At 45.7% G+C, this 8435-nt stretch overlaps 1 pseudogene; it reads right to left on the bottom strand.

Annotated features, from left to right (window-relative positions):
• Window positions 1–5855: 5855 nt before the first annotated feature.
• LOC143133404 (uncharacterized) lies at window positions 5856–7568 on the bottom strand (annotated as a pseudogene).
• Window positions 7569–8435: the final 867 nt, after the last annotated feature.

The raw sequence follows: 8435 nt of genomic DNA, 5'->3' as shown, positions 1-8435 counted from the left end.
AGGGGCCTCTCCAAACAGGCTGACCCAGTGCAATGGACATCTTGGTGTTATTTGAAATATGTGAAGTCTTCAATAATAAAACAACATGAACCTTAAATCTGGAAATTACAGACAGAACATGAATTGTATTTAATTATATGTGGGTATTAAACAAACCACCGTTCTGATCTGGAAAATTCCATTGGAAATAGTTACAGGCATTGCTTTTGTCAAAGTAAAAAGTATTTCATCATGGACAGCTTAACTGAGGGGAATCATTTAAACTGGTCATGTAAGATTTTTAGAACTTACCAAACCTTGAAAGCTTGTCTTTTCTTTGACACATAGAACAGAATATTGTTTTTATGATCATTTTCTGACCAACATTAAATTAAAGAAACAGTTTGAGGTGAGGTGAACATCAATTATAGAAACATTTGCTCAACGTTGTCGGCTTCCATGGCTTTCATAAAGATTGCATGAGATGAACTGTCTAATCACTTTTTGACATATTGAGACAGTTTTGAAATGCACACAAATGCACATGACGGACGCACAACTGCTAAGGTAAGCTACTGGCTAAGGTAGTTAGTTAACCACTGATTTTAGCTCATTAACTGGTATAAAACTAGATGTACCGCATAGCGGTACAAAATATGACCGCCGCTCAGTCCTGTACATCCGTTCCGCGAAAAGAAATCACACTTCAATTTGTCTCCATATTTTACTCCATCCCCCACTCTTGAAACTTTTGTGTATGCTTGTTTGGTATGCCTGAGTGTGTGTGTGCGGCTGCACAGAAAGTAGCCTACTGGTGCTGAAAAGGTGAATAGATTGTAGAATAGCCAAAGAAGATGTAGCATTGTTATAAAACCTTTAAAATCTCTAAACAATCACAAGTAGGGCAGTTCATCACAGTTCATCCATTGCAACTGGATTGATGAAAGGTCACTTACACCTGTAGGCTACATTGTATTTGGGAAAAGCAAAAGGTATCAGCATAATGTTATTTATTTATTTATTTATTTATTTATTTATAAACAAAAAACATCTCTGTCAGTTCCATGCCGTTTTCAACAGCTATCAAAAACAAAGGTCATTTTTGGATGGATGGATTTTTTGTGAATGTTTCTCCTTTTACATAAGATTTTAGTCATCTTTAGTTTATGTGATACTTTATTGTCAATGCACAAATTAAGTAACAGTAGTCTGAAACGTTATTGTTAATGCACAAATTAAGTAACAGTAGTCTGAAACGAAATGCTGTTTTACATCTAACCAGTGGTGCAAATAACTGACATGTCCAAATGGGCCTTGATGAAATGCGTCGCTAGACTGTTCATACACATTTTAACGGGCCAAAGTTGAAGAGCTGTTGTCCGTTATTGTTCGTGCAAATATAGGCTGATTCATGTTCCCTTGCATTGTGTAACTGAGGTCTATGGCTAGTCTGGCTTTCACCAGACCAAGCTCAATCTTTTAAGAAATCAAAAAATAAATAGCAGGCAGATCAGGCTGGGTTCACCCAGCCTAGTCTATAGGCACCCGATATGTAGTAGTCGTCCTACTATGGTTGTTATAGTTACCATTCATAAGCATTGATATGGAACGGTGTCCTGTTATTCAGAATTAAAGGCCACCCGCCAGCCAATCAGAAAAGAGTATTTCTTCTCTCCGGGTGATAATGTTTAATTATTACACGGCTCTTCATAATGCTGCAGAATGCTCCATTCACTTGAATGGGCCTTCCCAACGTTCGGCGGTCTGCTAATTCTGAATAACAGACCTTTGCTAAGTATAACAGACCGCTGTCAAGGAAAATGGGCTTTGTGCTTCTGAGTCAATTCTTTCATATCACTACTCAAGGATTGGAACTTCATTCAAAAGTGAAAGCAGACGGTTGATCAGCTGTGTTCTAAAGAATGTTTGATTCAAGTTCAGCGTGTGTTGTTGCGAACTATTTGTTTCTCAGCCAAAGCCATGATGAAACGGTAACAAATAGGCTATAGCCTAGGCTATGTAGGCTAAAGAGTCATATCGTGGGGAGTTTATTGTGTCGTTTTGGTAAGTAGCCGTGTAATAAGCGGGATAATGTATAGAACACCGGTCATTATCGGGAAATAGGTCCCTTCAGGGCGGAACAAGACCCCTCCGCTGCGCGTCGGGGTCCGGTTCGCCCTGTCGGGACCTATCTCCCGACAATGACCGGCGTTCTATACATTATCCCTTACTTATCCGATTGAGATATCTACGCTCTGGCTATTCTAAATGCATCAGGGAGTTATGACAAAACTGTAACTAACAAACTAGATCCTAATAGAAAGCTGTTAGCTTACCTAAGCTACAGGTAGGCTCATAAGGTAGGCCTATTTACAACATAAATTGTCAATAGGCTATGCTGGCGACACAAATAAAATCTCATTTGGAAACCAATGGCTCACGCCTTACAGTATCAAGCGGACTTAAACTGCCATATCGTGGCGAAAAGTTGTAATAAAATTCACGCAGCTCCATGAGTCAAGGAAAGCGCGAATGAAGTAGCCATTTCTAAATGGGACCCACCACACAGTAGCTTAAGGTGTGTTGCTAAAGCAGCCACAATGAAATGAAGGTGTCATTGTTTGGATACTTCACACACACGTGCTTTTTAATTTCACAGACTACAACTACCAAGCTGGAATCAAAGCACATCGATTCCCCTCTCACACCCTGCACGCACTTAAAACGAAATAAACAGGCGTCTCAGTCTCACGCATGTATAGGCAAAACTGTATCAGACCGGTGTAACGTTGGTAAATCTTCCATTGCACAGAATGATTTTTGTAGCACGTGCAACAAATGACAGTCGAAAGATACAATTACAGTGCTGCTATCAATTTGCTTGGTATAACCGCATAGTTTTCTACAAATGCAATCAATCAAATTGGCCTCCATCACTCAACCAACGCTAACGGTAACATTACCTAGGTCCTTATTGATATTATAAGATTAACGTACCTGCAGTAAAAACCAAGCATGTCCGATAAACATCCTCAGATTTATTTCGGCTTCAAGAAGGAATGGGAATTACATTTCATGTGAACATCTTCCTATCCTTATTAGACGTTCTCTGCGGTAAACTACAGTCCTTAGGAAGCGTCCATTGTTTTTCCAACCTACTTTTAACTTCCAACAAAATTACGTCTCACTGCAACGATGCGCCATCTAGTGGACAAACGACTACTTATCGCCAATACTGGAAATGCAGCCATGATGATAATGATGAATATTTATTTTGGCTTTCTTTTAATCCTACTGAATTTGTAATTATGTATCGGCCGTTCGAATACCGATAGTATGTGGGTGCCTGTGTGTGTGTGTGCATGTGTATATGTGTGCACCGCCATCTACAGGCCAATGAGTGTACAGTCACTAAATGTACACATAACTTAAAGGAATTATCCGGAGTAAAATGCACTTTAGATCGATTTCCGGATGATTGGGGGTACATACGTTGAGTTGACATCAAAATTATGTCATTCGGATGTGTTTTGAGAAAGTTCGATTGTACCGTTTTCAGTCACAACTCGTAGCCTGGAAGTGAGCGGGGCATTTCAATTGCGCCGCTACAAAACGCTATTTTTATACCTCTTCTACCCCAGATAGCAAACAAACACTGGAACGGAACTGGGCCACACCTACCACAACGTCCGGCACGGATCTGCATAATGGACCTGATCGGTCCAAAATTGGTCTGGATCCGTTTGACGGATCTGGTACCAATAAGGGCTAACGGCTCCCACACACAGCTGCGTGCTTCGCGTTGCTGGAGACGCATCCCATTCACTTTACATGGGCTCACGTGATCCATTGCCGAACTGAATTGTGGGTCCGTCGCGTTGCGTTTCTCCCGCCGCTCGCGTTGAGGAGTTCAGCTGTTGCTGCACCGACAGACGGCACCGGCCAATCAAGCCAATCTACGGACGGCACCAACCAATCACATTACGGTTTTACTTCAAGTCATTTGCATAGCTACCGTCGGGAACACCCACTGGCATGCATTGACGGAACGCAGCTGTGTGTAGGAGCCGTAAGACTGGCCCAGTTCCGTATGGTAGTCTGTGTTACTGACGTGTTCCAGATCTGCTTATCATATGCAATACGGGTCCGCTTATTGTGTGTGGTACGGACCCGTTTATCAGACATCAGCTGGCTTTATTTGACATGTGAAATGTGATTGGTAATTAGGCCTAATTATCCTGAAAAATCTGTTTGCTACACATTTGCTAACAGGTTCGTTATAGGTTCACCCAGGCTAAAGTTCGTAACGTTTTCCCAACAGCTCAACTGATAAACATAAGCTAGGCTACAAACACAAGAGGATTGTAAACAAAACTTTACACATAAGTGTCTAATTATTTTTTTATTCAACAACCTGGCTGTAGAAGTGCAATCCCAGACAAAGTTTAAGTCGTGTCAATTCCTCTGTTCCCATCGATATTCAGGCTGTCTTCCTCAGTCATCTCCATGGTCAATCTGAAACAACACAAAATAAACATTAGCCATTTATTCCTTTTTGAAAATAGGTAGTCACAATTACACTCGTTTTTTATCATCAGTGATCCTTTTAGCGTTATCAATGTTTTTTCCAAAATAGTTATTGTGATGGCTGTTTTGCTTAAGCTAAGGTAGTAGGCTAGCCCATATTGCTGGAAAATAATAGTATAACCTTAAAGTTATCAATCGCTCGGTTGCTTGTGTTTGTCTGAATAAAACAGAGATAAAAAGCAGATAACCTACCTTGAAAAGTTGGGCTGTCCTAGTCCAACCCCAGGCTGGCAAATCATGTCAAAAGATTGATAGTGAGCAAACCAAAGATCCTTGATTAACGTTACTGCTTGGACTTCTGCATGCGTGGAAAGAATATGGGGTTGTCTCATAGCACTGTTAGATCTGACACAAACAACAATTGACTACTTTTACCACTGCTAGGTAATAATAAAAATAATGAAACGAACATATGATCAATATTGAGCCAACTATATCTTCTTTTCCAGCCTTACTGTAGAAATGAAGTGGCCATGGGAACATAGTGCACCCCCATGGTTTCTAAATTTGTGCCATTCCAAAATACCTTTTTTTTCTTTAGCAGCCAGTTGACAATGAAGTAGGGAAAGGACAGTCAATTTAGCAGAATCAGCACCTTAATTAATATCATTACCACCTGGGTCTGCTGTGAAAAAATGGTCCTTCGGCTCATATCCGTATCACAGGTTTGGGCCAAATCAGTGTTTTGTATTTTAACAGCATCTCCTGACTTCCAGTTGAGTTGCGGAAATTGGACCTGGGACAAATCTGTAAACCGGTGATAAAACAGCATTGCTAGCAGAGCTGAAACCTGTATCAGGAGCAGACCTGGCCCACAGTCAGATACCGTATGTCCGCTACAGGCGGATCTAAAGGCTTTTATGCGGATCCGGCCCAAAGGAAAATGCTATCTGGGACACATAACACTTACGTGGTAGTGAGTAGAGGGTCCCTAAAGCCAAACCGAAGTATCCCGAGGTCTTTATGTGGTCGAATAGAGAGTCCAGAATGAATTTCATCAAGCCAGTACCTTTCCGGAAATGTTGCCATCTTTGTCGCCACCTTAAGGGGAAAGTCCGTAGGAGTCTTATTGCTGTGTAACACGCTCTGGAAATTCACAATTTCGTCGCCGTTTAAAAAAAAAAAACATAGTCCAGTCCATACAACTTCATTTCAATTTCGAAAGAAATACTGGACTATGTTTTTTTAAAAAAAAAAAAAACGGCGACGAAATTGTGAATTTCCAGAGCGTGTTACAACTCTCTGAATGGTCGCTATGACATTGCAGGGAAGTCCTGCAGCTGTCAGATTCAGCCTTTCACGGGCCAAACCCAGAGGGCCAGGCGCTCTGGATGACGGTGAAATATTTCCCCGTTCGCTTGGGACAAGTAACGGGATTATTTCAGCTAGCCAGGGTTTCCCTGGCCAGCGCGGGGCTACGAGAATGAGTGAGAGGCTCTGTTCCCGCACCCTGGCGAGCGTTGGAGTGATCAGTTCCAACGGAGGGAAGGCATAGAGCAGGACGTGTGGCCACTGGTGTGCCAACGCATATATCCCTAACGGGGCTTTCTGATCGCGCAGGGAGAAAAACATCGGACATTGCGCATTCTCCCCGGAGGCGAATAAGTCCACTTTTGCTCGACCCGTTCGCAACCAGATTTGAGCCACCACATCGCTGTGGAGTTTCCAGTCTCCGTAGCGGGGGTTGCCCCTGGATAATAAATCTGCACCCAAATTCAATACACCGGGGACGTGTGTGGCTTTCAACGACAGGAGCCGTGTGCTGCTCCATAAGATCAGTCTGTGTGCCAACGTGTGCATATGACGAGACCTCAGTCCCCCCTGCTTGTTGACATAAGCCACCACAGTGGTGTTTTCTGTTCTGACCAAGACATGATGCGCTGATGCGAGCCAAACCGCCATCAGTTCTAGACGGTTTATGTGCAAAGATTGCATGTGTGTGTCCCACACCCCGTTTATCGACCTGCCCTCGTGAGTAGCTCCCCAGCCACTCAGCGAGGCATCCGTCGTCACTACTTTCCTGTGTAGGACAGCACCCATCGTAGTTCCCTCTGTGAGGAAGAGTGGGCGTTTCCAGGGCCTTAGCGCAGCGCAGCAGGCTGCTGAGATAGAGGGATTCAATCCCAGCGACGCCACCCATCGCTGAACAGCCCTCATGTATAAACGGCCGAGGGGAACGACCACCAAGGCTGACGCCATGAGGCCCAGGAGTCTGAGGCAGACCCTGAATTTCACAGTAACCCCCCTGCGGAAAAGCGCGAGGCATGCGCGGAACGCTTTGACTCGTTCCGATGACAGGCGCGCTCTGAATGAGACGGAGTTTAGAGACAGCCCTATGAAGGTGGTGATCTGACATGGGCGCAGCACGCTTTTCTCCCAGTTTATTCTGAAGCCTAGTAACAACAGGTGCTCCGTTAGGAGAGCCGTGTGCTGCTGCGCTTCCTGGTATGAGTGCGTGGCCACCAGCCAGTCGTCAATAAAAGTAGCCAGACGTAAACCTTTTTCCTGTGACCTTGACGAAGACTCTGGGGCTGAGCGCAAGGCCAAATGGGAGGGCAAGCCACTCGTAGGCCACACCTCGAAAGGCAAACCTGAGGAACTTTCTGTGGGGCGGATAGATCGGGACGTGTAGGAACGCATCGGTCAGATCCAATGAGGTGAACCAATCGCCCGGGCGCATTAATGCGTTGTTGGTCAGCATCCTGAACCTGTACTTTCTTAGGTATCTGTTCAGTGCACGCAGGTCCAATATCGGGCACAAGCCCCCCCTTTCTTTGGGACCAGAAAATACCTCGAGTAAAAACCGTGACGCTTTGCTCGATGGGGACTACTCTGATTGCTTGTTTGTTTAACAGGGAAATTATTTCCCCCTGTAGAACACGGGCAGATTCCCCTGTAGCGTGGGATTGTACAATCCCATTGAACGGGGGTGGGGGTGTAGCGAACTGTAGGCGGTAGCCTTTCGCTATAATCTTTATTATCCTGTCTGACTTCACGTGCATCCGCCAGTCCTAGATTCGCTCGGTCAGTGGCGAAATGACGCCATCTAGTGGCGCTAACTGGCGCGACCGAGCTGGCGTGGGCTGCAACGCTAGCGTGCTTATGTTGCCCGTCGCCCCCGGTGGAGCTTTGGCTCCGCCTGATGGCGTTATTAGGGAGTGATTGCACGCTATTGCCACTGAACATGGCTCGTGACTTTTTGTGAGAGCTTTTTTGTTCATTTGACAATTTTTTGCATTCTTTTGACGGATACGCCCTCGGCCCTCGGCCTGGCTGCGCACCGAAACATTTATTTTTGAAGGGGGGCACTGGTGTGTGCTTGTGAGACTCTGTTGGGGCTCGAACTGGCACTCCAGGTCTCTTCTCCACTTCAGTGGGCTGTGAACTGCGAGCGCCTCTGTGGCCTCTGCACGCCTCTTGGGGGGCAGTGAACATGCCTCTTTGAACAGGCCCAGGAACGGGGCCAGTATGAGTCGAGGAGGGGGGAGCGTCTGGCTGGACTCGCCCCCCCCTCGCCTGCAAGGCGCGTACTAGGCGCGCTTCTTCTTCCTCGCTCCCTGCGCGGGTGGGGGGTTTTGCTGACCTCCCTGTGTCGCGTTAGGGTTAAAGGGCTTTTTAACCCAGGCACCTTTGAGCTCGGGGGTCTTACCAAGGCTCTAAATGGCGGTCTGGGTCGGGAGCTGACGTCTCGGTATCCGGTACTGCGGCGGGCGTGCCGCTGCCTCGGAGAACGTCTGTCTGGGTGCTTTGGGAGCGGGGGCTTGTGCCTTTCTGGGGAGGCACAGCTGCAGCGCTTCACCGTCCCGTTTCTTTTCCTCACACCGCTTTTGCATAGTGGCCACGGCTGGTCCAAAGAGGCCTTTGGGGTC

This window comes from Alosa pseudoharengus, unplaced genomic scaffold (genome assembly GCF_046254945.1).
Source record: "Alosa pseudoharengus isolate Yale_2024_CS ecotype anadromous, Long Island Sound unplaced genomic scaffold, YU_APseudo_1.1 YU_APseudo_1.1_scf_2, whole genome shotgun sequence".
NCBI classification, from domain to species: domain Eukaryota; kingdom Metazoa; phylum Chordata; class Actinopteri; order Clupeiformes; family Clupeidae; genus Alosa; species Alosa pseudoharengus.
Note: the sequence above shows the minus strand (reverse complement) of the source record. Positions and strands in the feature narration are given on the sequence as shown.